The sequence below is a fragment of the Petaurus breviceps genome, unplaced genomic scaffold, assembly GCF_028583685.1.
Source record: "Petaurus breviceps papuanus isolate PSGF00001 unplaced genomic scaffold, PetGlider_PUasm1.0 187, whole genome shotgun sequence".
In the NCBI taxonomy this organism is placed as follows: domain Eukaryota; kingdom Metazoa; phylum Chordata; class Mammalia; order Diprotodontia; family Petauridae; genus Petaurus; species Petaurus breviceps.
The window spans coordinates 14,611,865-14,639,519 of record NW_027185799.1 but is presented as its reverse complement, the minus strand read 5'-3'; the positions used below and the strand labels follow the sequence as shown (position 1 = coordinate 14,639,519).

The 27,655-nt window shown below is 39.1% G+C and overlaps 1 protein-coding gene across 1 annotated transcript in view; it reads left to right on the top strand.

The window, feature by feature from the left end:
* Positions 1 to 27,655, top strand: part of CCDC171 (coiled-coil domain containing 171) — a 555,758-nt gene that overhangs the window by 12,965 nt on the left and 515,138 nt on the right. Inside the window, exon 2 of the mRNA XM_069090675.1 lies at positions 17,437 to 17,519. The gene's annotated coding sequence lies outside the window, so the exon portion shown is untranslated. The remainder of the gene's footprint in view (positions 1 to 17,436; positions 17,520 to 27,655) is intronic.

Genomic DNA, 27,655 nt, shown 5'->3' with positions numbered 1-27,655 from the left:
TGGAGAACAACTTGGATTTATGCCCAAAGGGCTATAAACTGTGCATACCCTTTGACCCAGTAATATCACTACTAGGTCTATACCCTCAAAGAGATCAAAGAAAAAGGCAAAGGACCTATTTGTATAAAAATATTGATAGCAGCTCTTTTTGTGGTGGCAAAGAATTGGAAATCAAGGGATGCTTATCAATTGGAGAATGGCTGAACCAGTTGTGGCACATAATTGTGATGGAGTACAGTTATGCTGTGGGAAATGATGAATGGGGTGGTTTCATAAAAACATGGCAAGACCTGTATGAACTGATGCAAAGTGAAGTGAGAAAAACCAGGATATCACTGTGCAGGGTAACAACAATGCTATAATGATGATTATTGTGAAAGACTTGGCTATTGTGAGCTGATTCAACTATTCTGGAGAGCAATTTGGAACCATGCCCAAAGGGGTATAACAGTGTGCATACCCTTTGACCCAGAAATACTACTTCTAGGACTGTATCCCAAAGAGATCACAAAAATGGAAAAAGAACCCACATGTACAAAAATATTTATAACAGCCCTTTTTGTGGTGGCCAAGAACTGGAAATTGAGAGGATACCAATCAATTGGGGAATGGCTGAACAAATTGTGGAATATGAATGTAATGGAATACTATTTATTGTGTATAAGAAATGGTGAACAGGCAGACTTCAACAAATCCTGGAAAGACTTATATTGACTTATATGATGCTGAGTGAAGTGAACAGAACCAGGAAAAAAATTGTCCACAGAAACAGTTACAGTGTGTGATGACTGATTTTGATAGACTTAGCCCTTCTCAGAAATGCAAGAACCTAAAACAATTCCAAAGGACTCATGATGGTAAATACCATTCACATCCAGAGAAAGAACTATGGAGTCTGAATGCTGAGAAAAACAGACTATTTTCTTTTTCATTTGATTTTGTTTTTTCTTTCTCATGGTCTCTCCCATGCATTATAATTCTTCTGTGCAACTTGACTAATGTGAAAATGTGCTTAATAAGAATGTATGTGTAGAGCCATATCATGTTGCATGCTGTCTTGGGGATGGAGGGGGAGAAAATTTAAAACTTATGGAAGTGAATGTTGAAAACTAAAAATAAATTAAAATTAATTTTAAAAATAATAAAATAAATGGAATTTCTCTTTTTATCTCTTGCTGTACTTTGTTGGTGGTGAATAGAAATGGTGATAAAAAAAAAGAAAGAAAGATAGACTTGGCTATTCTGATCAATGAAGTGATGCAAGACAGTTCCAAAAGACTCACAATGAAAAAATTCTATCCACTTCCAGATACAGAACTGATGAACTCTTTGAGTGCATATTGAAGTATGATTTTCCCACTTCATTTTTCTTGCTATTTTTTTGCAATATGGCTAATATGTTTTGCATGATTTCCATCTATAATTGATAACACATTGCTTTCCTTCTTACTGAGTGGTGGACGAAGTGTAAAGGAGGGAAATGAGAGGAGGGCGATAATCTGGAAATCAAAATTTAAAAAGAAAAGTGTTAAAACAAATAGATAATAAATTAAAATATCAAAAGGAAATGCTTATTGATTGACATTTGACCCAATAAGATAGCTGACCTTTCTTTGTTTTATCAGATCTATAAATGGGTAGCTGCCTCACTACCTCCCAGCAAGGAGTCTCCAACTATCACCAATTTCTTCTTTCTCTGACCCTTCTGAAATATTTCACTTGGGAGTACCTGTGAGTTCACATTACCATTCTTAGTAAAATAAGCAATTACTGCTTCCTATTCCGTCCTCTTTATAGACTTCTGGGTCACATGATCAATATAATGGAGTACTAGAACTTTTTTCAGTCCTGACTTACTCTTAAATACTTCCCCTTTGTAAAACACCTCCAATAAGTTTCTTAGCTCCAAGTGTTCAGTGGTTCTTTTTTTATTTCTTTCTCCCTTGTATGACATTTTTTTCTGATCTCTTACCCTCTGCCTAAGTGTACATTCATCTCTGCCTCTTCACATACTTTTTCTTCTTGATTTTCACAATAGAAACAGTGTGTGTGCGCACGTGCATGTGTGAGTTTTAGTGTGTGTTTTAATGGTAGAAAAACATTGTCCCTGATAACCAGGAGAGAGAACCCCTTTAACTTCTCTTGGAGAAGGGATACCAGTTTGTACTTTAAGTACAGAAAGCAATCATTTACCTGCACCAGAAACACTAGTAACAGACTCACTGCAGACCACTAAAAAGTCTCCATTCATACTTTATTGGAAGTGAGCCTCTCAGTCCATGACTTAGCTCCCCTAGAGATTGCTACGGAAGCATAAAAGTTGTCACTCTCCTCACTTGCAACTGAAATTGTATGTATCTGTGTTCTCCTCTGTTACAATATGAGCTCCTTGAGAGCATTTTCTGTTTGTATACTTAGCACTGAGAATAATGCTTTGCAGATATAGGTGCTTAATAAATTATTTTTCATTCATTCATTCATTCATTCATTCATTCATTCATTCATTCATTCATTCATTCATTCAGTGAGAGGTTAATGACTTGCCCAGGATTACTTAGCCAATATGTGACACTAACAGGACTTTCTGGCTTAGTTCAAGGCCAGCTGTCTATCTGTGTTTTCTTTTGCAACAGGGCTAATATGGAAATAAGTTTTGCATGACTGCACATGTATAATTGATATCAAATTGCTTGCCTTCACAAGGAGGAGGGAGGGGAGAGAGAGATGGAAAGAATTTAGAACTCAAATTTTTTAAAAACCAACATTAAAATGTTTTTACATGTAATTGAGAAAATAAATTAAATAAGAAAGACTTAAATTTAAAAAAAATGATGACCTTTTGGACCCAGGCCATCCGAAGAACTCTCTAGAGACTCTGCCAAAGCTTAAGTTGGCTGCTGAGGACTAAGGATAATTTTGCATTTTTCTTTGTTTCATGGGTTGCTATGGAAAAAGATTTCTCACCAAGCATGGAGCCTGCTGGGAATGGGTCTTTTTCTACTTAACTAGGCTGGAACTAGGAAAAATAGACATAGTGTGCTGCCAGACCATACTCAAAGCCTTTCCAACATATTAGAAAGCTTCTGGTTTATCAGTATAGCCTTTGAGAACCAAAGGTCACCTCCAGGCTGGTAGGACACATGATACAGAGAAGGTTAAGATGGCTTACATGAAATGAAGATGAATAAATTGAGAAGCTTCATTTATTTTTAGAAATATATGATTAATATGTAGACATATAATAGATGGTTTGTAAACATGCTCAGTGTGCTTAATTGATGTATTCTTCACATGGAAGATACAAGCTTGCTTCCAGAAAGGCATGATGATGTAATAGAAATGCCCTGCTTCTTGATTTGAAGCATGCACAGATTTTCAATAACTGGTTCTGGTCTGCTAGCCAAGAGATGGTCTATTGATTAGTTGTGCAACTAGAACTGGGGTGCATTTAAAAAGCAGTAACCATCCAAAGTGAGATTGGTCCTCATTTCTGCTTGACTGTGCTCAAGTGAAGAGGGAAGGGCTGAGCCCATGGTAAGGAAAGATCTTAAGATTTCATATTCCAATAGGGAATGTGACTTGTGAGTGCATGGCATGATTCTTTTTGTGTTGTGTCCATCTATCGTTTCCTACTTTTAAATGAAAGAAACAAGACAACCTGCTTGATTTAGGTTAACATTAGCAGAGATGCAGACTCATTCATTTGAAAGTGAACTTGGTGTGACAAATACTTTAGTTTATAGAAACTATGTGACTATCAATGCAAAAGTCAGGCTCTTCATCTGCCATCACTCATTCTAACTTTGTTTTTGCTCATACAAGGTCTTGACAATATCTTATATATATATATATATATTTTAAGCAATCGGGGTTAAGTAACTTGCTCAAGGTTACACGGCCAGTTATTTCTGGGTGTGGTGCTAAGTATCTGCCACCAGATTTGATCCCCAAGTTGTCCCAACACGAGCTGGTGCTCTTACTGGCTGTGCTACCTGTCCGCCCCCATATCTTATATATAAAAAGATGTCAAATACATAGCCCGCCACACTCCTAAGGGGGACAAATCAGATTAAAATATAATTGGAAATAACTAAAGCAGGAGGAACAAAAACAGAGAAAGAAAACTATAGAACAATTTCCTAATGAATATCGATACAAAAATTTTAAATAAACTACCAGCAAGAAGATTACAGCAATATATCACAAAGATCATATTCTATGACTGCATGAGATTTATATTAGGAAGGGAGTGCTGGTTCAGTGTTAGGAAAACTATCAGCATAATTCACCATATCAACAACACCATCAAATATATGATTATCTCAATACATGCAGAAAAAGCTTTTGACAAAATACAATACTCATTCCTCTTAAAAACATTAGAAAACATTGAAATACATGGAGAATTCCTTAAAATAAGTAGCATTTATCTAAAACCATCAGCAAACACTATCTGTAATGGGGATAAGTTAGAAGCCTGCCCAGTAAGATCAGGGATGAAGCAAGGATGCCCATCATCACCACTGCTATTCAATATTGCAAAAATGCTAGCAATAGCAATAGGAGAAGAAAAGTAAATTGAAGGAATTACAATAGGCAAGGAGTGAATAAAAATATCACTTTTTGCAGATCATATGATGGTATACTTGGACAATCCTAGAGAATCAACTGAAAAAACTTCTTGAAATAATTAGTAACTTTAGCAAAGTTGCAGGCTATAAAGTAAACCCACATAAATTATTGTCATTTAAGTATATTACCAACAGAGTCCAGCAGCAAGAGATAGAGAAATTTCATTTAAAGTAACTGTAGACAATATAAAATATTTGGGAGTCTACTTGCCAAGACAAATCCAGAAAGTGCATGAACATAATTACAAAACACTGTTCATACTAATAAAGTCAGATCTAAACAATTGGAAAAATATTAATTGCTCATGGTAGGCTGAGCCAACATAATAAAAATGACAGCTCTACCTAAATTAATTTACTTATTCAGTGCCAATCAAACTACCAAAAATATTTTATAGAACTAGAAAAATAACAACAAAATTCATCTGGAATAACAAAAGGTCAAGAATATCAAGAGAATTAATGTGAAAAAAAAAATGTGAAGGAAAGTGGCTTAGCCATACCAGATCTCAAACTATATTGTCAAGCAGTAATCATAAAAATAATCTATTACTGGCTAGAAACATTAATGCATTATTCGTGGAATTGTGAACTGATCCAACGATTTTGGAGAGCAATTTGGAACTATGCCCAAAGGAGTATAAAACCGCATATATCTTTTGACTCAGCAATATTACTACTAGATCTGTAGTAGGACAAACAAAAATCTGTGAGTAGTAGTAGCTGCCAGTTCCAATTGGGCAGTGCTGCTCCTTCCCTTCTTCCTTCCTTCCTTCTTTCTTTCCTTTCTCTCCTCTCCTCTCTCCACATAGGAAATCATACCCTGACCTGTGGATATGATTTTTGATCACTGAAACTTCACAAAATATCTTTGGTTTTATGGACTAGATTTCTTTTTTTTCTCTTCCCTACTTATTTATTCTATCATTTAAAAAAATCTAAGCCTTTAGGGGAAGCCAAGTGTCACAGTGAATAGAAGTCAGGAGTCAGGAGGACCTGAGTTCAAATGTGACCTCAGACACTTAATACTTACTAGCTGTGTGACCTTGGGCAGGTCACTTAACCCCAATTGCCCTGCCTTCCCCCCCCAAAAGAAAAAAAAATCCCCAAAGAAACAAAAAACTAAGCCTTAAACCCAAATTACTTTGGCTCTCACTGATTGGCCAACAATAGGTCCCAGTCCAAGCCTCACTGGGTCACTGTTTGGGTTCTGATAGCTCAGAGTAGAATGCAAATAAAAAAAAAATGTTCCTATTGTGACCAGAAACCGAGAGGGCCCTCCTCTCCCAGATTAATTTTTTTTTAAATTAAGTAAAAGAGGCCATTTTTTTGCCTCATTTCTTACCTAGCCTTAATCACTGGATGGACATCGCCAGAGACAAACTGAGATCTGGGAAAGACCTTAGCTTAAAAAGGAGGGGCCACCTCCATCCTCCTGATCTATTGCCACTGGACCTTGATAGCTCTGGAGGAGAGAGTGAGGCTGGTGACTTTGCACAGTCCTGCTTCACTTAAATCCAATTCACTTGCAAGTCAAAACATCACCTTCCTGACTTCACTGGTCCAAAGGACAAACAACAACAACAAACACCACATCTAAAGAGATCAAAGAAAAGGGGAGAGGATCTATAGATACAAAAATACTTATAGCAGTTCTTTTTGTTGTGGCAAAAAATTGGGAATTAAAGGGATGCCCATCAATTGGGGAGTGGCTGTTTGTTTTTAAAGTGGAATCCTGATATTAAGAATTTCATTCTTTTCATTGCACTTAAATATTCCACAGTGTGTAAAATTAGAACTGTATAAACCATTGAGCGATTCAGTTATAATTTCATATGAATATATACAAATGGGAAAGGAAAATATGATCATGCACATATATAGTTCACATAAATATGTATATATACATGAGACATTTAAAATAGTCATAGAGATATCTGTGTTGGAGGAGGACTGGATAGTATGTAGCAGCAATATTGTTTCTATGGGTTTCAGTTTTCTGTAGCACTAAGAGTACTGGATTTAGAGTCAGAAGGTGTGGGTTCATATCCCAACTTGGGCAAAACACACTTTTGGTCCTATTGCTCTTTACCAATTGAGAGATTTGAGTCTTATGGTCTCAACCAGTACTAAATCTATGATTCTTCAGAAAATAATATCCCCTATGTATTCAAACAAGTAGAGATTTGCATAGTTTAGTAAGCCGGAGGCATTATAGTCTGAGGGAAAGAGGCCTGGATCTGGAATCATAAGACCTGAGTTCAAATTTGTGTTCAGTTACTTATCACCCGTATGACCTCTGAGCTTCTTTGTTGGTCTGTTTCCTCTTTTGTAAAGTCAAGAGTTTTGACTAGATGATTTCTAAAATCCATCCTAGCTCTAAGTTCTATAGTTCCCTTTGAAAATATTGCCTCAGGATCCATTGCTAGACACATTTACCCTGTGTACATCAAAGACAGAAATTCCCAAACATCCCAGAATAGTCATTGCAGCACTTTTTGTGGTAGCAAAGAAACAGAAAACAAAATTTGGATTCATTGATTAGAGAATGGCTACACAAATGGTTGACAAATATAATAGAATGTTATCATACCATAAGAAATTATTGAAAATGAGAAATTCAGATAAACATGGGAGTGACATAAAAATTGTCTAAGGATGCATTGGTAGGTACTACTGTCAATCATACTTATCAACATGAAGAAACAATTTAATAACTGTTTAAACCAATTTATTAAACTGGCCTATGCTCTCATTATAGACCCAAGATACCCCAAAACCAATGGGTCCTGAGCAGCCATTTTCAGCTTCCCTATATAGGTAGTTACACCAGCAGGATGAATACCACAAAATTTTATAGAGGTCAGAGGAGGAAGGTAAAGATTTGCACATCAAAAACATTTAACAGAAGGGGAATATCTACATCAGGTAAAATTACACATGAGTCAGTAAATACTATGGTTAAACCTAGGGAATCTGTAAACTAACCATTAAAACAAGAACTAGCTAGTTACTTGACATGCTTATCCTAAGTAAATAGAAGTAATAAAGCTGAACCAATTATTTTCTTATCACTAACCAATTAATCACTGGTGCTAAACTTTGATGTTGGCTAAATTCTTCAAGTTCCAGCTGCTTACATCTTAAGGAAATGGCAGTCATAAAGCTGAAACAGAAATTTTTTTTTTAATCACAGTTGTCTTATGTAAACTAATGCAAAATGGAATAAGCAGATCCAGGAAAATAATATATAGAATGATTATAACAATATAAATGGGAAAGAACGATAAAATGAAGTTGAAAACTGTGTAATTATAATGACTAATTTTGTTGCCAGAGACAAGAAAATGCATCTTCCTCCTTTCACTAAAGAGGTGGAAAACTATAGTGTGAAATGTTGCTTGCTTATATTATTAGATTGCTGATATGTGGTTGGGTTTCATTAAACTTTATTATTATTATTATTTTAAACATAGCAAAGGTTGGACTGCAGGGAGCATGCGTGATTCTGAGTTCCCCAGGTAACCTTTAGGGATATTTGTAGCTCAGCTCTGAAGGATTTTAAGCTGAATAAAAATTCCTTTAAAAGTTCAGATTGTGGAGGAGATGGAAAAGAAGGGACTTTCTGACATTTGACTACTGACCAGGTGTAGAGATTGAGAGTAAGGTAAAGGGAAGAGTCAGATGCTTCTGAACAGACTGAGAATGACTGGGTAGTTAAGGCAAAAATTGTGGTCCTAGCTTCTGGAGTTGGAAGGAAATTTAGAGATTATTAAATAATCACCTCTTACCCTTATTTTACATAAAAGGAAGCAGTAGCCCCAAGGAGGTAAGTGTCTTTTTCAAGGTCAAATAGGTAGTAAATAGCCTAGAGGGGATTTGAATTTTGGTCCTTAGGAATCTAAAATGGGGGGGCGGGGACAGCTAGGTGGCCCTGGAGTCAGGAGGACCAGAGTTCAAATTCAGGCTCAGACACTTAACACTTAGTAGCCGTGTAACCTCAGGCAAGCCACTTAAACCCAACTGCCCTGCATTCCCCTTCCCAAAAAGGAAAAAAAATCTAAATAAATCCAGTATTATTACCACCACTTTCCCCACTGGAACAGCTGTTTTGTTTGGTGGTGATGGATTTGTTTTAGAACTGCTGATTTTGAAATCATGTTTGGACTTTCAGATAGAAAAACCTACATGGCAATTGAAATTTGGAACTCAGAGGAGAAATTTCGTTTGCTGATGTCATAAGATATGGGAGTGAATGTAGTCTATAAAGGATAGTATAGAGAAAAAGGGAGAAGAGGGTATGAACAGAACCTTAGTGAATATGAGGAGGAAGGGCCTGCAGAAAGAGGATACAAAGACTAGTAAGAAATTTCAAGGATGGAAGATCAGCTCTGTCCAAAGCTTGAGAAACCTCATGAAAACTATGGGGAAATGGCTCAACTGGATTTGGCAATTAGCTATAGAAAGAGGGTTATCTATGGACCACCAAGGTCTGATTGTTCAGATTTGATGATGCTCCAAATAAGAATTGGCAAAGTTGGGGAATAAGGCTATCAGGGAAGACAAAAGGAAAGTCACAACATTAATAAATAATATATATTTAGCATTATTTTGTTTCAAATATTTTTTTCCCTTTTTTTTTTTGCTTTTTGGAGGGCAATTGGGGTTGTGACTTGCCCAAGGTCACACGGCTAGTTTTTGTGTTAAGTGTCTGAGGCCGGATTTGAACTCAGGTCCTCCTGACTCCAGGGCTGGTGCTCTATTCACTGCGCCACCTAGCCGCCCTTTTTTCCCCATTTTCAAACATTTTCCCCCATGGTATCTATCAAAGGAGAATCATCCTTTTATAAGGTACCCTAAAAGTTTTATTTTTGCTATAACTACTTTAATTTTCCTTTATATTATAAAATCCAGAATACATTTCTCGTGTTTTATCTTTAATTCACATAGGAAAGAAGATCTTAAACAGATATAGAATGGAAAAAAATACCATACCTCAGTCTTCCATGTTCTTTCCTTCTCCTTTAAGATTGCACCACACTGGATGCTTTTGTCTGAAATTACCTTACAGGTGATTGAAAAGAAAACTGGGAGAGGCTGCAATCTAAGAACAGCTTTTAAGCCTCCAGGCTCATAATTAACTGAAAGACAAGTATTATCAACAGTCAACCTATGCCTCCAATAATACAAACTTTTTATTTGGAACTTCAAAAGCATAGATAAAATTTCAGTGTATGTACAATGACAAAAGCTCTTCTGAAAAAAAAATCTGTTTTATAGTGATAATTGCATTCAGTTGTCTTTGAATAGACTAGCTTAATGATTTCTTAAAAAAAACTTGGATTAAATAATAAAAAAAAATCAGATTCTTGCTTATCACTATCCTTACATATAGTACAACTCAGGAAAAATATTTGTTTCTTTTTTTTATACTCTGAGTCTTCCTTTTTAAACTAATTTTTCTCTAGAACAAAATAGAAACTTCTTTGTTTAGCTTTTCAAGTCTTTCAAGACCTGGTCCTAGACCTATCAGGCCATCTTCATTGGACATTAATCCCCCTCTAGAACACATGATGCACCAAATTGGCCTTCTTTCTATTCCTCACAGTACTTCATCTCTGACTTTGAATTGGAATTTGAATTGCCTGGAATGCACTCCCTTTTCCCTTTTGCTTCATAAAATTCCTCTCTTCCTTCTAGAAGCAGTTCATGTCACTTTCTACATGGAGTCTTTCCTGAACCCCAGAATAGCTAATAGTCCCTCTCTCCGAAATTACCTTGCATTTATCTTTATATTTATTTTGTATATATGTATTCAATAATTGGTGTCTTGCTCTCCCCTTCCCCTCCTACTTCCACTTAAAATGTAAATTCCTTTACAGTAAAGATAGTTTCATTGTGGTTATCTCCGGAGCCTAGCATAATTGAGGAGACCCTGATTCAGATTCCAGTTCTTACACTTTCAAGCTCTTTGAACTTTCTCTGAGTTTCAGTTTCTTTACCAGTAAAGTGGGCACTATGTGCCTCCAAGGGTTGTTAAGAAATAGATTGTTAGTCTCAAAACACTATACACGCGGGAGCAGCCACATTCTTTTTTCCCATCTTCATTTCCATGAAGCAACATGAAGCTATTTTTTCCCTAAATGTAATACAGGTGAATGTGGTTTCAAAATTTAGTTTTGCTTTTTGATACTGAGAACAAATTATTTAAGATCTTTCAGGTACCAAAATAACGCAAAGTTTGGTCAATTCCACTTCATCTGCAATTCAATACTTTAAGGGCTATGGGCATTCCTCAGGTGGGGAAGTCACCTGAGCTTAGGAGTCCGGTTGGATATAATCAACATAATAATAACACTTTGAATTTAACACCTAGGGGGTGGAGATGGTTAATTTGCCCACCAACTTCCTGACTATCACTTATTGTTTCCTCTAGATTACTGCTATCAGCTTTCCCCAGCAGAAGAACAAAAGAGGTTTTGCATTTTCCTGTACCACTTAAGCAGTTTGGGGACCTGTTGCATATCTTCCTGGTTTTAAAAAATGTTTGTGGAAGGCCAGTATGTGGGTAATATTTCTATTCCAAGAAGAACCTTTTACTTGGATCACTTACTTCCTATGGGTGCTATTAAAGCTTGTAAAGAAAAATAATCCTTCATAGTCTTGTCTTTGCTTGAGGTTGGGAAGCACACTAGAAGGCTGGGGAAGGGAAGGCAAGAGAGAGAGAGAATAGAGATTTAAAATATAGGTTGTGGGGTGAATTAGGAAAGGGAATGAATGGGTAAGAATGGAGGGGAGAGGGATGGAAAGAGCATCGATCCTTTCATTCAAGAAGCATTTATCAAGTACTGCTCTTATTGCCGTTTGACACTAAGGGTGATACACAAAGTTTAGATTAAAAACTGCCCTCCATTAGAGAACAGGGCACAAAGATTGCTATTATTTTGATGCACTAGAAAGGTTCAAAATGATAATGCAATTTGACGTCCAAGGTGGTGAAGGTATTACTGACAAGGGGGAATGGAATCATAAATCGAGGGCTGGGAGGAACCTTAGAGGTTCTTTGGAGATGGTATTCTATTTGGCCTTTTAAAGAGTGGGTGAGAATTCACTACATTGCTGGTGGAAGGACAATTTCGTAGGCACTTGGGGCGGCTTAAAGACTCAAGGCATAAGTGGGAAGATAGCTGTCCTGTTTGACATTAGAAGCCCTTTACTACCTGGCCCCTTCCTACCTTTGCAGTCTAATTACACCTTAATACCCCACTCCCCAAACTCTACCGATCTGGTGGCACTCCGTCTCCAGAGCATTTTTACTGGTTGTCACCCATGCGCAAAGACACGGTCTTTTCCTTATAGGGGTCCATCATAAGCGCCCTAGCACCTGGCATGCTCTCCCTCCTCATCGCTGCCTCCTGGCTTCTTTCAAAACCCATCTAAACTGCCATCTTACTTGAGAAATCTGTTCCCCTTAATGATAGTGACTTCCATTTGTTGTCTCCAATATATCTTATACATAACTCGTTGTACCCTGTCGCCCCGTTAGGCTGTAAGCTCCTTTAGAGATTTCTGCCGTTCTTTGTATCCTCAGCTTTAGCACAGTGCCTGGCACACAGGAGGGTTAAGTTTAATAAATGCTTGTTGACTATTGAGACGGCAAGGTAAGTAAGATTACCTGTAAGATTGGATAAGGTTGGAAAAGCAAGGGAGCCCTAGATCATGGAGAGACGTGAACTGATTTAGTAGTCAATAGGAAGCTACTGATTTGGGTGCTCATTGGTGACCACCAGGTGGGGGACGGGAATGGAATTTAAAGCTTAAGGAATGATTTTAAGAGATCAAGGAGGTAAGTGAGGCGTAGTTTTTCACTGTCAAACCAGATTTAAACTTTGGGGTGCTACCCCCTCTTCCCTTCCATTCAGTACTTGGCACGTTCTCTGGAGTGGCGGCCAGGTGGCTCCCCCCCCCCCCCCCCCCCCAAGAACAGTAGGGAGCAAAGGGAGAAGCGTCTATTGAGGCGCGGAGTCCGGCCACTGGGACCGTAGCGCGCAGGCGCAAGCTAGGTTCTCCAGCTTGCCTCGTTTCCTCTCCGGCAGAGGCCGCGCTTTCCCCGCCCGGCCTCCCGCTCTTCCAATCAGAGCCTCGCATTCCGTGAGCCCGTATCCTAGAGATGGGGAGGCTGGGGAGAGGGCGAGGGAGAGGGTGGGGAAGGGGCGGGGAGAGGCGGGGCTGAAGGAGGACGGGGAGGGAGCCTAGACTCTCTCCCACCGACCGGAAGTGGCCGTTGTAAACTTCACCTCCCTTGGGACCAGCCCCTTAGCCTGACCCCCTTCCCTTTTCTCTTTCTGATCCCGCGGTCCTAGAAGCCGCCGAATTCCGTCAGCCCCCAGCCCCCAACGCCCCCCCCCCCCCCCCCCCCCCCCTACCCCCCCCAGGTGCCCGCTGCCCCCACAATTGACCTCAGGATGGAGGCCCCCAGCCCCCACCCCCCATCCCCACCCCCCCCGCCTCCCCCCCATCCCCCCCAGCAGAGTGTTTGTACTACGGCCTCCATCCATCCCTCTATGCTGGGGGCCAGCTGGGCTAGGTGGTTCGGTTTAGTTTGGAGATTAGGCCCTGCGGGACTCCAGCCTGAGGCCATCTGTGGGGGCGGCTGACACCTGCAGAGGTAACGGGTGGAGAGGGGGAAGAATGGATGACTGGGGGAGGGGGCTACTGGAGTGCGTCCTGGAGCCCAGAGGAGGGGCGGGGCTGGGGAGTGGGAGGAGCCTCTTCTGATGCGGGGTGATAGGGGGGGTATGCCGGGAGGGTGGTCTCTTCACCTTTTCCATCTCTCTGTTTTCTAAATATCATTTTAACTTTTCGGATAATTGGTCCTAGGTTTTCCTTAGAGAAAATAAGAGACAGGGATAAAGAAAATCTTAGGACAATTTGTTCAGTTTCTGTGGGCAGCAATTGCTTTTCTTTCTCTTTCTTTTCCTTCCTTCCTTCCTTCTTTCCTTCCTTCCTTCCTTCCTTCCTTCCTTCCTTCCTTCCTTCCTTCCTTCCTTCCTTCTTCAGTTTCTGCGGGCAGAAATTGCTTATCTTTTCCTTCCTTTCTTCCCTCCCTCTCTCTCTCCTCCCTCTCTCTCTCCCTCCTCTCTCACCTAACAGTCATTTCCTTTTCTCGACAGAGTCTGTTGGCTGGACGTATGAGACTGTAGGCTGATGGAGGGACCTCAGTTCCTTTGCAGTTGACTGCTGCTCACTTGTTACTTAGCGTTTAGGTTTAGAGACGCTGGGCAGCTTTTGGCTGAGCTGGGTGGGAATGGCATGCCAGATAAAAGCCAGGGAAACAACTCTCCCAGTCTAGTGCTTCCTCCCTAACTCTCTCAGAGGCGGAGAAACGGCTATGAAAACTTTAAATTGCCATATAAGGGTGAGTTATTGTTATTATAGTGTTGTAATGACCCTGGAGAGGGAATCAAAACTGGGTTCTAATCCTAATCATGTGTGATTTGGGGCAAGTCTTTTTAGCCTCTGTAGGTCTCAGTTTGGAAACTTGAGACCAGTTTCCTGAGTCAACAACTCAAGTGTCTGAGCCAGAAAACCAGTTCCTCAGTTAGAAACTGAGAACCAGAGGTTCCCAAAGTGGGCTTTTGAGTTATTACATTATTTTCCAAATAAACACAAAATGCAAGATATAATGGATCAGTGGTCAAGTCAGAAATCAGGTCTTAACAAGCAGGTCAAGGCAGGGAAGCCTGTCCTACATTGTGGGGAAGTTCAGCATGCCTATGCAGGAATATGTAGGTGTAATGACTTGTTTACAATATGATACTATATGGTTACATGATGCCTGAGTCATCAAAATTTCAATGCAACCCCCCCCACAAATTTACAATAAATTTTAAAATTTAAGACTCATCATTTAAAAATATATATTTTCTGAAATGATGCACATTTTAAAAAACTGATAAGGGGTTAAAAAAAGTAGATTTTCAGGCAGGGTGCTTAGTAAGTTTTTTGAAAAAGGGGTTGGTGGTAGCCCAAATAAGTTTGGGAACGTCTGGCTTACCCCATAGATCTACAGGTCATATAGTGAAACTCTTCCCCCTTCCCCCCTTTTTCATTTGAGAAAATCAAGTCTCAGAGAGGTGAATTGATTTGTTCAAAGTCACACAGATAGCAAATAGCTGCTTGAAGATATTAAGAGTCTCTGCTTCCAAAACTGGTCAATCAGCAGTATTTAATTGTCTACTATATGCCATTTACACCCTAATGATTAGCACACAAAGAATGAAACATTTCCTACTCCCAAGGACCTGTTTACTCCCTTTTAATTTGGAAGAAAACAAAAATATAAACAGGTGTATAAAGAATAAATATAAACAGAATAGCAACAAAGTAGTTGAATACAAGGTTGTATGGGAAGCAGAACCCAATCATTTGGGAGGATCAGGAAAGGCTTTGTGGTATTTCCACAGTGTCTTATTTTTGCTTTTTTTTTTTTTTTTTTTGGAGGGGGAAGGCAGGGCAATTGGTGTTAAGTGACTTGCCCAAGGTGCTCTATGCACTTCGCCACCTAGATGCCCCTGAATAGTGTCTTGAAAGAGAAAAGTAATTCTAAGAGATAAAGATGAGGAGGAACTGCATAGTGAGGAGGTGGAGTGTTGTGTGTGTGTAATACACAGCCAGTTTGAGTAGATGGCAGACTGCAGTAGGTACAATGATGCCGGAAAGATAGTTTGGGGCCAGATTTTAAAAGTCCCACAGTCAATAAGCGTTTACTTGGGGGTGATCTCTGCCTTGAATTACTTCACACCCTAGTGGGGGAGACCACAAGCAAACAAAAAAGTACAAACAAGATCTATACAGGGTAAACAGAAAATAACTAACAGAGGGAAGGCATTACAATTAAGAGGGGGTGGGAAAGGCTTCTAGTGGAAGATGGGATTTTAGCTGGAACTTGAAAGAAGCCAGGAGGCCTGGAAACAGAGATGAAGAAGGAAACCATTCTAGGCAGCAGGGGCAGCCAGAGAAAATGCTTGGAGCTGAGACTTAGTGTCTTGCTTGTGAAAGAACAAAGAGGCCACTGTTATTGAATCAAAAAGTATGTAGCAGGTAGTAAGGTTCTGGAAGACTGAGAAGTTGAGGGGAGAATAGGTTATGAAGGACTTTGAATGCCAAATATCCTGGAGGCAATAGGGAACCACTTGAGTTTAGAGAAGAAGGTTAAGTAGGGACTTGTGCTTTAGAATAATCACTTCCATGACTGAATGGAGGATAGATTGAATGGGGAGAGACTTGAGGCAAAGGGACACTATCAGGCTATTGCAATAGTCTAGACTTGAGGTGATGAGGGCCTACATCGAAAAGGTGGCAGTGTCAGAGGAAAGAAGGGAGTATATTGGAGAGATGTTGAAAAGAGATTGAATATGGGGAGGTGAGAGAAAGTGAGGAATCAAGAATAACTCCTAGGATTGGGAGGATGTTATTGCCCTTTAACGTAATGGTGTAGCAGCAAGCACCCCAAGCGTCCTCAGGGTTTGCTGCCAACACAGGTTCTTGGATCTGCTTTGATAAAGGAAAGCAACTCAAAATGGGTTAACAAGCTTACTTTAATCAGTGAGATATGTATCGTTTACCTCGTTCAGGGGAAAAAGGTCAGCACCCCGAACTTCAGAATATACAGACAGAATTATCAAGACAGAAACAGATCAAGTACACAGCTTTCCAAACTGTGCAATCATTAATTACATCCATACCAAACAACATCTGGGTTTCAAAGCCGGGGGGGCTTTGGACAACGGCTAGCCCAGAGTTTCATCAAATCACAGAACACTTCTCAAAGTGAGCCCCAAAACAAACCTACACATCAGGGCTTATATAGCCTCCTGGCTCAGAGAATGTAACAACCTTCTGGACCCACTGGCCAATCAAGAAGTATCTACTGAAAAACAAGCCTCCCACCCCAGGCTCCAGGTGAACTTTTAGCCTAGGGGCAGGGAAGATCTTTAAATTTGCATTTCCATTACATTTAACTCCTAGGATTGGGAGGATGTTATTGCCCTTTACTGTAATGGGAATGTTAGGAAGTAGGGGGAGAGTTTAGGGGAAAAATAATGAGTATAGTTTTGGACGTGTTGACTTTCAGATATCTATTAGACATTCATTTTCAAGTGTCTGAAAGGCAGTTGGGGATTTGGGGGGGGAGGGGGAGGTGTGGTGGTCAGAAGAGTGGTTAGGTAAATTTGCGAATCATCAGCATTGAGATGATAATTAGAGAGGGAGAAGAGGGTCCAGTATGGAGCCCTGTGAGACAGGGTTAAGGGCAGGACCTGAATGAAGAGCCAGGACAAGAGACTGAGAATGAGCAGTTTGACAGGTAGAAGGAGTGAACGGTGCCGAGAAAGAAGAGAGTATCCAGGAGAGGAGAGGGTGATCAACACCGTCAAAGGCTGCAGAGAGGTCAAGATGGATCACATTTGAGAAAAGGCCGTTGGATTTGACAATTAAGAGATCTCTTGTGACTTTAGAGAGAGCAGTTTCCCTTGAGCAATGAGGCCTGAAGCTGACTTTTGAATAGTTTAGAAGAGAATGTGAAGTTTAAGCACAGAGGACAGAGTATAACCAGGGCAATAATAATGCATACTGATAACCAGTGCGACGGCGGGTCAGGTGAGGGATGCTGAGGGTCAGGGCGGCGCATGCATGTTTGAAGCCAGTAGACAGGGAGACATTGAAGATGGGGAGATGATGAGAGGGGCAATCTGTTGGAGATGAGATAAAAAGCCTTAATGGAGGTACTTATATTTGCTTCTAGAGGCATCTGGAATCCATTGGAGTTGTTTAAGAAGGGGACTGACATGGTCAGATTTGCACTGGAGAAAAATCACTATGGCAGAGGTATGTAAGATGTACTGGAGTGGGAAGGGGGAAGGGAAGGAAATAAACTTTTATATATATGAATATATATGTGTGTATACATGTATATATGTACATGTATTTATGTGTATACACATGCACACACAAATATAGTGCCTACTATATGCTGGTTGCTATACTAAGCACTTTTTACAAATATCTTATTTGATTCTCACAATAACCCTACAAGGTAGCTACCACAATTACCCCCATTTTATAGTTGAGGAAGCTGAGGCAGACCGAAGAGGTTAAGTGACTTTCCCAGGGTCCTGCAATTAGCTAGTTAAGTATCTGATGCTAAATATCAACTTAGTTCATCTTCACCCCATGTCAGTGAAGCAGGGAGATCAATTAGGAGGCACTAATATAAGTGAGAGGTGATTAGGGCCTGAACTAAAGTGATGATTGTGTGAGTAGAAAGAAGGGGTTTTCCTGGAGGCAGAAATGGAAAGATTTGGCAACTGATGGGCTAGGTGGATAAGGGATGAGTGAGGAATCCAGGATAACACCAAGATTTTGAACCTGAGAGACTGAAAAAAAGGTGGTGCCTTCAAAAGGGATGGGATAAAGAAGGGTGGGTTTTTGAGGAAAAATGACTTCTGCTTTGGACTTGTGAAGCCTGAGATGTCTACAGGACATATAGTTTGAAATATCTAAAAGATGGGACTGAAGATTTTGGAAGAACTGGCTGGAGATCTGTGTCTATATCTATGTCTATGTCTGTGTCTATATATTTCTATTTCTGTCTATATCTATGTCTGTCTATAGAGGTAAATTTAAATCTAGATTTAGGTTATGTCTATAAATAGGGGCATACTGGACCCAGATGGCTACTGATTGTTCGAATTTTCAGTGTAAGCATTTGCAACTTGGAAATCTGCAAATCATACAAGTCAGGGCTTGATTTATTGTTTTGTTGATGGTCTAGATATAAGAATGATGGAGAAAATGTTAGTAATGCAGATAAAACTTAAATGTTAGTAATGTAGTGTTCCATATATTTTTTTCTTCCAGAGAGTCAGGTAGAATATTTACCAGCACACAGCTCTCTGCATAACTGTACCTCTGTGAGTCGTGCACATGGGATCTGATGAGAGGGTACTTAGAGTAGGTAGAAAGAAAAGAGTGCCTAAGACAGAAGCTTGGGTAATATCCACAGGTGAGGGGGTAGGCTATGGATGATGAGCTAGCAAATAAAAGTCAGAAAGGTTTAAGAGGAAAACTAGAAATTCCATCTGAAAGAAAAAGGGAGAGATAGGACAGTAGTGTCAGGAGAGACTGGAAAGAGGATAGAGTATCTTGCAGAAGAGGGTGGTGAGCAGTAGTAAATGCAGTAGATAGGTTGAGAAAAATGAGGACTGAGATAGGATTGTCAGATTTGACAATTAATGAGGTCACTGGTAACTCTGACGTGGACAGTTGAATGATGAGGTCAGAAACCAAATGACACAGGGTTCTTTCTACTCTACTACAATCTTAGGTTACTTTCAACTCTGACATTATGTGATTTCATCAAACTATTTTTAAGGCTGTTGTTGGAGAACAGGGACATATACTTCTCATAAATAGTTGCAAACCTGGACCCTACTTCCTATTCTAATAGGTACATTATTAGTTCTACAACTTTATACTGCTTTTGTAACCCTTAAGTGTGAGTCACTTATCCTTTCTAGCCCTTAGTTTCCTCATCTGTCAAATGAGGGGATTGGAGTGGTAACCTGTAAAGTCTCCTCTAGTTCTAAATCTGATCTTGCAATTTTCAGTCAGGGTGATGGTAGGTAGTTAGGTGGAATGGTTCTGAGGCATATGTATAGTTGGTCTAGATAATCAATCACAAGTTAATTCTGTTTCTGGTGAAAATGTGATTAACAATATTTTTATAGTGACACACAGGAGAACTTTTGGTAGTCCTACTGATGGTGGTAGACCTGTTAGAGAGGCATTAGACTTATTTTTCTTTTGCCTTTTTTTTTTTTGGAACCTGTTAGAGAGGGATTAGACTTATTTTTCTTTTGCCTTTTTTTTTTTTTGAAGGGAAGGCAGGGCAGTTGGGGTTAAGTGACTTGCCAAAGGTCACATGGCTAGTTTTGTGTGTGTGTTAAGTGTTTGAGGCCAGATTTGAACTCAGGTCCTCCTGACTCCAGGGCCCTAGACTTATTTTTCTTGACCCCTGAGGATAGAACTAGGGGCAATGGGTAGAAGTTGTGGAGGTACATATTTTGAGTTTGTATAAGAAAACTTTCTAACGGAGACATTCCAGAATGGAATAGGCCATCTTAGGAGATAATTTGATTTCCTGTAAAGGAAGGTGTTCAAGTAGAACCACTGATAACCAATTGTGGGTATATTTTTTAGCTTTATTTATTTTTAGTTTTCAACATTTACTTCCATAAGTTTAAAATTTTCTACCCCTTCCTTCCCTCCTCCCTACCCTAGATGGCATGTAATCTGATATAGTCTCTACATATACATTCCTATTAAACATTTTCACATTAATCATGCTGTATAGAATGAGTGGGAGGAACCATGAGAAAGAAAAAAAAAACAAAATAAAACAAACAAAAAAAGAAAATAGTCTGCTTCACTCTGCATTCAGACTCCATAATTCTTTCTCTGGATGTGGATGACATTTTCCATCATGAGTCCATTGGAATTGTTTTAGGTCCTTGAATTATTGAGAAGAGCTAAGTCTAACAAAGTCAGTCATTATACACTGTGGCTGTTACTGTGTACAGTGTTTTCCTGGTTCTGCTCACTTCACTCAACATCAGTTCATATACGTCTTTCCAGGTTTTTCTGAAGGCCTCCTGTTCATCATTTCTTATAGTGCAGTAGTATTCTATTACATTCACATAACACAACTTGTTCAGCCATTCCCCAATTGATGGACATCCCCTCAATTTCCAGTTCTTAGCTATCACAAAAAAAACTGCTATAAATATTTTTGTACATGTGGGTCCTTTTCCCTTTGTATGAGCTCTTTGGGATGCAGACCAAGAAGTGGTATTTCTGAGTCAAAGGGTATACATAGTTTTATAGCCCTTTGGGCATAGTTCCAAATTGCTCTTCAGAATGATTGGATCAGTTTACAACTCCACCAGTTCCAACTTTTCTACAAATCTTTCAACTTTTATCATTTTCCTATTTTGTTATGTTAGCCAATCTGATAGGTGTTATGTGGTACCTCAGAATTGTATTGATTTGCACCTCTCTAATCAAGAGTGATTTAGAGCATTTTTTCATGACTATAAATAGCTTTAATTTCTTCCTCTGAAAACTGCCTGTTCATATCCTTTGACCATTTGTCAATTGGAGAATGACTTGTATTCTTATGAATTTGACTCAGTTCTCTATATATTTTAGAAATGAGGCCTTTTTCAGAGACACTAGTTGTAAAAATTCTTTCCCAGTTTTCTGCTTCCCTCCTAATCTTGGTTACATTGACTTTGTACAAAATCTTTTCAATTTCTTGTAATCAAAATGATCCATTTTACATTTCACAATGTTTTCTATCTTGTTTCATCACAAATTCTTCCATTCTCCATAAATCTGACAGGTAAACTATTCCTTGCTCTCCCAGTTTGCTTAAAGTGTCATCCTTTATATCTAAATTGTGTACCCATTTTGACTTTATTTTGTATACGGTGTAGGATATTAGTTTTGCCTAGTTTTTGCTATACTGTTTTCCAGTTTTTAAATAGCTCTTTGTTATAGTTCATCCAGAAGTTATAAATGGTTGTCCTGGTTGTTCTTGTTTAGTCATTCAGTTGTGTCTGATTTTTTGTGACCCCAATTGGGGTTTTCTTGGAAGAGATACTAGAGTGGTTTGCCATTTTCTTCTGCAGCTCATTTGATAGATAAGTAAACGTGAAGCCAAAAGAATGACTTGCCTAGTGGTCACACAGCTATTAAGTATCTGAGACTGGATTTGAACTCAGGTCCTCCTTACCCTAGGCCAAGCATGCTATCCACTGTGCCACCTAGCAGCCCCATAAAATGGTTACAAAGGGACAATTGCTTGCTGGTGGTAGTGGCTATGCCACTCAGTATTACAACGAACCCTGCATTATGTTTCCAGTATCTTCACTATTTCTAGCTATTTTTACCTTTTAAGCATTCTCCATTTTTACCATTGTCATCATCATTCTTTCCTTGCTCTTCACTTTTTTTGGCCCAAAAAGGGGAATGTGTGCTTTTGTCTTTCTGTTGGTCTTTTTAACAGCATGGAATGCTATCACACTTATTTTGTTTTACCTATGAGCACATGTTTTTGTCCAACCAGTCTTTCTGTTGGAAACATGGAGCTAGGCCTTGTCCCTGAGTGAGGAATTAATTGACACTAAAAGGTCCTTGCCTTTTGGTGAAATTAATGATCTTCTTCTGCTGACTGAAGAGACAGATTCATCAGCTTTTACTATTTCACAATTAGAGATTCTATGTGAATCTTGCCTGCCCTTGTATGTATAAGTCTTCTGATAGTTACAGATCTTATGAATTTGTCTACCTGTTAAGCAGACTGTTACCAGTTGTCAAATTTGCTATACCCTTAAGTCTTTCTGGGGCCAGAACTTGTGGATCTTTTTGGGCCTTTGTCATTGTGATCCTGGAAAGCAGAACCCCACAAAATAAGTATACCATTTTGCTTGAGAAAGAGACTTTTAATGGGACTCTGAGCCCATGAACTATAGGGGAATCCTTAGTTCAGTAATGAACATAGCAATCTAGAATCTATTGAACTATCATGTAGGTGGAGTAGGTGATTTCATAAACTTTTCATACAGTAATAAATGTGCAAATCTATAAAAATGACCCTCAAATCATCAAAATAGGATAGAATACTTAAAAAATAATCCTTAAAGTACAAGGCACACAGATTATTCCTTTAAAGAGGATTATAATGGATTGATACTTCTACTAAGCCTAGTTGAGCTAATTTGTATGGTGCTTTGAAAACTTTCCAATTTCTAGCAGAGAGGAGGAAAGAAGTGGAGAGAAGGACTAATTCTGTGATCAGTCCTAGGGAAAGGAGGACAAAGGGGAAGAAGTGGATGACAAGTTGCCTCTTTTGCTCAGACTTGATAAAGGAAGAGAGGGAACAAATCCAAGAGGCTCTTCTCTAGTGGAAAGAGAGAAAGAAGAGTAAGAACAGTGCCTAGAGATAATTTCCTTTGGTATCAGCCAGAAAAGAGGTCAAGATCCAAACTCCAGAAGCCCTGTTTCTGCATACAGTCAAATGAGGTTACATGCTTCTAATTCTGTGCCCTATTACTAGAACTTAAGGCTGTACATCAGTTCTTTCCCCACTGGCGAAGATGCTTCCTATTACAAATTCTGCCAGTAGAAAGATTTAGTTTGGAGCTACAGGAGTCAATACTCATTACATGACATTCTTCCTTGGAGAGTGCTTCTGAATCAAGAGAGTCCTATTACATTCAGCAGTGGAAAATTGACCCCTCAGTCCTGTGACCCATTTGGGGACCATCATTTCTGCTGGCTGAAGCTAGATGAGGGAAGGGGTTTTTTCTTAGTTGTTTCCCTTGTGATTTTCCTTCTATAGCAGTTAGCTCTATTGATTTGTTTGTGCAAAAAGTTTTTAATAATCTTCTTCTAATCTCTATTTACAATATAACCTTTTACATTTAGAATTTAGATCACGAATATATTTGGAGCTTATTGTGTAATTAGATGGTTTTAAAAAATATATGTGTTTTAATTGTGAGGTACCATATCACACCTATCAGATTGGCTAACATAGCAAAATAGGAAAATGATATAAGTTGGAAGATATGTGGGAAAGTTGGAACACTAATGCATTGCTGGTGGAATTGTGAATCCAACCATTCTGGAGAGCAATTTGGAACTATGCCCAAAGGGCTATAAAACTGTGCATACCCTTTGGCTCAACAAAATCGTTTCTTGTTCTGTATCCCAAAGAGATCATATAAATGGGAAAAGGTCCCATGTGTTCAAAAGTATTTATAGCACCACTTTTTGTTGTGGCAAAGAATTGGACATTGAGGGGATGCCCATCATTTGGGGAATAGCTGAACAAGTTGTGGTATATGAATGTAATGGAATACTATTGCACTATAAGAAATAGTGAACAGGTGGCCTTCAGAAAAACCTGGAAAGACATATATGAACTGATGTTGAGTGAAGTGTGCAGAACCAGGAGAACATTGTACCCAGTAACAGCCACATTGTGTGATGACTAACTTTGATAAACTTATCTCTTCTTAGCAATGTGAAGATTTAAGACAGCTCCAAAAGACTCATGATGGAAAATGCTGTCCACATCCAGAAAAAGAACTTTGGAGTCTGAATGCAGAGTGAAGCAGACTATTTTCTCTCCTTTTGTTGTTTTATTACTTCTTTCTCGTGGTTCCTCCCATTAGTTCTAATTCTTTTTCACATCATGAGTAATGTAAATATATGTTTAATATAAATGGCTAAGTAGAACCTATATCAGATTGTACACTGTCTTTGGGAGGGGGGAGGAAAGAAAGGGGGAGAAAATTTAAAATTCAAAATCTTATGGAAGTAAATGTTGAAAACTAAAAATAAATATTTTAAAAGTACAAGTTTTTATTTATTTCCTTAAATCTTCCTCAGTTCCATGTAAAACATTTTGACATTAATTAAAAAAAATTTTGAGTTCCAAATTCTTTCCCTCCCTCTCCCACCCCTTGACAAGGCAAGCAGTATGATATGATACTGATTATACATGTTGAAGTAATGCAAAACATGTTTCCTTATTACCCATGTTGGAAAATAAAACAAAAAACTCAAGAAAAATGAAGAAACTTAAAAAAAATAATGTTTGTCTACACTAATTGTTCATCAGGTTTCTCTCCGAAGGTAGATAGCATTTTTCATCATAGATGTTTTGGAATTATCTTGGATTATTGCCTTGATCAGAGTAGCTAAATCTTTTACAGTTGACTAGTTTTACAATATGTTCTTCTGGTTCTTCTTACTTTACTTTGCATCAGTTCTTACAAGTATTCCTAGGTTTTTCTAAGAAAAACTTGGGGCATGCTGCTCATCATTTCTGATCAAACAATAGTATTCCATCACAATATTATACCACAACTGGGGCAAGCTAGGTGGTACAGTGAATAGTGGACTAACCCTGGAGTCAGGAGGACCTGAGTTAAAAATCTAGCCTCAGACATTTGACCCTTACTAACTGTGACCTTGGGCAAGTCACATTACCTCGCCACTGCCCTCAAAAAACCCAAAAAACAAACCAAAACCAAATACCACAACTTGCTCAGCCATTCCCCACTTGATGGGCATTTCCTCAATTTCCATTCTTTGGTATCACAAAAAGAGCTGCTATACATATTTTTGTACACATAGGACCTTCTTTTCATTTTCCTTGGATATCTTTGGAATATAGACCTAGAAGTGGTATTGTTGGGTCAAAAAGTATGCACAGTTAGTGTGAAGTGTTAATCTTGTTAACAGGATTTTACTGAGTCATTCTCTAAGTTAGAGAATGAGGAAAGGGCAGGCCAGAGACAAAGTGCCAGCAATCAAATAGTAGTTTAATTACTTTCATTATGAGGAACAGATTTGCAAATCAGGAATTCTCCTGATCAGAATCAGAAACCTAATTTTCTTCAGGAGTGTCATTGAGTTGTTTACCACAGTTTTTTACCTTTACCTTAGTAGTCAGAATCTCTGGGTTTATTGAACACCATACCACTTTGTTCATTTGTAATGTGATCAACAGTAGTGATTTGTAGAAGCAATCCATTTCTACTTTGATGTCTTTTTCTACTTCCCTTCATCTTGAATCCAATAATTGGTTCTTAGACTTTATTTCCTTTTAATCCTCCTTTTATGATCCCCCTCTCTGAGACTGAAGTTTGTTTTGATTGTGCATGCAACCTCAACCTCCCTTTTAAACCCTCCTTTCTTTTTGTCTCATTGAGTTTAATTTGTTACTATACCAAACTGTGTGTGTGCATGTGTGGGGTACATTCATGTATATGTCCCTGTGTGTAGATCAATGGTATCAAACTCACATAGAAATGGGGACCACTAAAGTATACATTATGATTCCTGTGTGCCTCAGAGTGCCTTAGAAAACCACACTTTTGCATATTTCTATTTTAAAAATCAACTTATTTTGTTAAATATATATATATATGTATATATATATATATAACATTTTAGTCCTGTTTAGCCATGCTCAGTAGTGTTTTCGGTCAGTGTTTGACATCTCTGAAGTAGACAACCTTCCTTTGGTTTAGATAAGAGAGACTCATAATTGGGGAGCTCAAAGACTATATAAAACATAGAGGAACCTGATAGGGGAGTGGGCATCACATGAATCTCTCTTATCTCTTAGGAGTTTATAGTCTAATAGAGGAGAAAACTTGCAAACAACTATGTACAGCTAAGATATATGCAGAATAAATTGGAGATACTCTCAGAGGGATAGCATTGGGGAGAATTGGGAAAGGCTTCTTCCAAAAGATAAGATTTTTAGATGGTCCTGAAGGAAGCCAGGAACTGAGAGGTAGAGAAGGAGAGAATTCCAGGAATGGTGGATAGCCTTTGAAATGCAAGGAGGTAGGCACTGTAGCCTACCTATTCTGGTCAGAATTGGGACCACAGGAAGGAGGATCTTAGTAAGCTATGTACAGAATAAATAGGAAACAATTGACAGAGAAAACACTGGAATTAAGGGGTTAGGGGAAGGCTTCCTGTAGAAGGTGGGATTTTAGTTGAGACTTAGGGCAAGTTAGAGATGTTAGTAGTTGGGAGTGGAGGAGAGAGAGTATGGGGACAGCCAGAGAAAATGCCTGAAACTGAGAGATGGAGTGTCTTGTTTGTGGAATTGCCAGGAGGTCGTTCTGAATTGAAAAGAGTACTACTGGGGGTAAGGAGTAAGAAGATTGAAAAGGTAGGAAAGGGCTTAGGTTATGAAGGACTTGGAATGCCAAACAGAACATTTTGCGTTTTGTTTTTTTTTTTTCCCCTGGAAGGCCGTAGGAAGCCACTGGAGTTTATTAAGTGGGGGTAGGAGGTGATGGTGACATGATCAGACCTGCATTTCATGAAAATCACTGGCTGAATGGAGAATGCATTGGAGTGGGGGGAGACTTGAGGCAGGCAGACCCACCCGCAGGCTATTGTAATAATTCAGAAATTAGGTAATTAGAACGTGCCCTGGAGTGATGGCAAGGCCAGAAGAGAGAAGTGAGGTATCTTGAAGGCATATAACAAGGTGAAATCTACAGGCCTTGATTATAGCTTGGGTTTGGGAGGTGAGAGATAGGAAGGACTCCATCATGAAGACTCCTCGGTTTTGAGCGTGAGGGACTGACCTTGATGATAACAGGGAAGATAAGAGTTGGGGAGGGTTTAGGGAGAAGGATAATGAGTTCTGTTTTGGACATAATGAGTTCAATCTAGTTCAGGATGTCTGAAAGGCAGTTGTAGATGTGAGCTTAGATGTCAGCCAACAGTTTGGGGTAGAATAGGTAGATTTGAGAATTATTAGCATTTCTTGTTATTCAGTTGTTTTAGTAGTTTCCGATTTCTTCACATTCCCATTTGGGGTTTTCTTGGCTGTAGTGGTTATTTAGTGGTACTGTATTTTATTATTTATTATTAGTGGTACTGTAGTGGTTATTTCCTTCTCCAGCTTATTTTACAGTTGAGGAAATCGAGGCCAGCAGGGTTAAGTGACTTACCCAGGGTCACATAGCTAGTAAGTGTCTGAGGCTGGGTTTGAATTCGGGTCCTCCTGACTCTAGACCCTGTGCTCTATCCACTGTGCCATCTAGCTGCCCATATCATGGTAATTAAATCCATGGGAACTGATGAGATCACCAATTGAAGTAGTGTGGAAGAAGAGAAGAGAAGACCCAGAATAGAACCTTGTGGGACTCCTATGGGTAAAGAGTATGATTTAGAGGCAGATCCAGGAAAATAGAGAAGTAGTAATCCAGATAGGTAGGAGGAAAACTGGGAGAGTAGGGTCAGGAATCCTAGAGAGAAGAGAGTGTCAAGGAGGAGAGAGTAATCAACAGTGTCAAAGGCTGCAGAGAGGTCAAGTAGAATGAGAATTGAGAAAAGGCCATTCAGTGGATGATAAGAGA